The sequence below is a fragment of the Pinus tabuliformis genome, chromosome 4_2, assembly GCF_031772625.1.
Source record: "Pinus tabuliformis cultivar Carrire ecotype Pingquan chromosome 4_2, CPIR1, whole genome shotgun sequence".
NCBI classification, from domain to species: Eukaryota; Viridiplantae; Streptophyta; class Pinopsida; order Pinales; family Pinaceae; genus Pinus; species Pinus tabuliformis.
The window spans coordinates 1,146,926,311-1,146,929,263 of record NC_142304.1 but is presented as its reverse complement, the minus strand read 5'-3'; positions in this window follow the sequence as shown (position 1 = coordinate 1,146,929,263).

The following is a 2,953-nucleotide window of genomic DNA, read 5'->3' as shown; positions in this document are numbered from 1 at the left end:
CCAGTCTAGGAGCTTTCCCATTGTGCATCTCTTTTATTACTTCTTTTACCTCCTCTTTTGTCACTAGTCTATTGAGATTAAAATTATCTTCCTTGGTCACTAGTTTTGGAATGTGCTGCGTAAATCTTTTAATAACTAGTGATCTGTCCAAGATAGGCTCCTCTACTATGCTTTGAAAATGTTGTACCAGAATGGATTCCATATCTTTGTGTGTGCTTAGCTCTTTCCCTTGAGGATCTATGAGCTTTGTGATTTGATTATGAGCCCGATGTTCCATGGTTGATTTGTGGAAAAACTTTGTATTTCTTTCTCCTTCTTTAAGCCATTGCACTCTTTATTTTTGTTTCCAGAATATTTCTTCCTGCCAACATCTGATGTCCCATTCCTATTGAAGAGAGTCAGCTTGCAATTTCCTACCCTCAGTAAAGCCTTCCTTGATAAGAATTTGATTAATTTTTTGTAACTTTTGTTCCACTTCTCTTTTGGCCTTAAAAATGTTCCCAAACTCACTTTTGTTCCAATCTTTGAGTTTGAACTTAATGTGTTTGAGTCTCTGTTGCAGAAGGAACATTTTCGTGCCTTGAACAGGTAAATATCCCTTCCACCATTTATCAATATTGGAGATGAAGTCAAGGTGAGTAAGCCAAATATTTTCGAACCTGAAGGGTCTGTTCCTCGAAGTGCCAATAAAATAAGCTTCTAACTAAATAGGCCAATGGTACGATGCTCCAAAAGGAAGGATAAAAGCATTCAAGTTAGGTCCAGAGAGGAACAGGTTCTCCGAGATGATGAATCTATCTAGTTTTGAGGCAACATGGGAAGCTCCTCCCCTCTTATTGTTCCATGTGAAGGTTCCATTTGTTGTTTCCAAGTCCACTAGCCTTAAGTTGTTTAGGAAGTTCTAGAAAGCAATAGATTCTCTTCCTATTACTCTAGTTCCTCCTTTTTTTTCCGTGAGAGATTTGATCATGTTGAAATCTCCACCCAGAATCGAGGGAATTACTAGGTGTCTTTACCTAGCTCCTCTAGTGAAGTGAGAAGCTTGAGTTTGTCTTCAGGTTTTTGAGGACCATAGACATTTGTGACCATATAGATTTCCTTATCACCCAAAGGTTGGATAACCATTGAAAGGTAGTTCCTGGATGCTTCAGCATCTAGAATGCCAAATTTCTGAGGATTCCAAAGAGTAAGAATCCCACCCGCTGTGTTATTGGCTTTGACTTCTAGGTGCTCATATTTACTGAGCCATTTGTTATGTATCTCCCGGACTTTATCTATGGAACATTTTGTTTCCTGTATGAACACCATATCTGGGTTTTCTTCTTTTAATCTATTGCTGAGATTCCTTTGTTTCCTTTTACTTCCTAGACCCCTGATATTCCAGGTTGTGAGATTCATAATGATGGGTTTTTAAATGAGTAACTGGTGAGATCTTTCATCTTACCTGAGTTGATCATGAGCTTTCCACACTCTGTTAGCAGCTCATTTTGTCTTTTTCTTCCTCTTTTCTTGCCTGGGTTTTTGGCCGAGTGTCCTGATATTTCCTCCATTGATTTGACCCCTCTATGTTCCTGGCTATCATGGCTTCTTTTGATTCCTGAGGCTTTTGTCTGAGATCTCCAGAGGAAGAGCTATTGTACTCTGTCAAACTCCTCTTGTGGTAGGGAGTCTATCCCTTTGTTGGTTCCCTGGTTTAAGAATTTTTCTAGATCAAGATTCTCCCTCTCAAGAATCTCTTGTAGTTCTTGGTCCTCTATCCCAACTTCACTTGGGGTCATCTCCTGGTCCCTGCTTAGTTCCATGTTGCTTGGTATGGTTTCCTGTTGTTTGTTGTTTTCCTGTATTATTTCCATGTTGTCCTCCTTTTCCTTCTCTATAGGATGGTTGTCTAGTGTAATGACCTTTCCAATTATTTTCACTCTATTTCTTCTGGTACCTTATTCCCCCTCCTTTCCCTTTGCCTCCCATCTTGGTGAATCCTTCAGGATCTTTGCCGATGTTGGTTCTCCGATTATCCTCCCTTTTGTTTTGTGGGCAGTCTCTAAATAGGTGCCCATGTTCATGACATTTCTGACATCTAAAAGGGACATGTTCACAGTCCACCGCCTGTGCCCATTCCTCGTCATAAACTTCTAGGACAAATTCATTTGGGAGTGCTCCTGATAGATCCATTTCCACGCATATTCATGCGAAGGAGGTATATTTACCTCGCAGAGTTGCCTCTGATATTTTTAGAAAATGTCCTAATTTATTTCATATAGATTTTAAGGGTTCAGGGAACCAATAATCTAGAGGTAGGGAGTAAAATCTGATCCATGCCGGAACCAATGTGAATGTTTCATGCTCCGGGACAAAGTTCATTGCCCAGGGTCTCATATATAGTCCTCCAACATCATAGAAATAGGGTCCTCCTTCAAACACTTTGTCTTTATCCTCTAGGCTAGTGAAAACTATTGTGAAGAAACCCTTGAACCCTAGATGCAGAGTTATATCTCCCTTTGGTTTCCAGTTGTTTCTTATCCATGGGTACATATTCTTCTTTGTAGGCCATATACCCATAAACTTGCATATAATAGCATATGTCGCCATGTGATCTCTGTGCACCTGCAGTGCAAGATCATTCAAAACCACCTAGGGTTTGATCGTTGACTTGGGTTTACAGGGTCCTGCTATAGATTTGTACACATTTTTCTAACTATTGTCCTCTGGTCTCTCCTCCCTTCTGACCGCCCCGTGAGTTTCTTCCTATTCATCAAATTTGTTGCTTTCCGATTCTTTTGAGTTTGTCTTCTTTTGTCTGGCCTCCGAGGGTTTCCTGAATCCATTCAAACTCATTTACCTGCTCTTATTTGATACAAATTTACTGTGGGAGGGAGTCTAACTCCCTCCTCCTAGCCCCTCCATTGTTACCAGCTCGCTCCTCCTGTTGCTCCTTGTTCTAAACCCTAGCTCC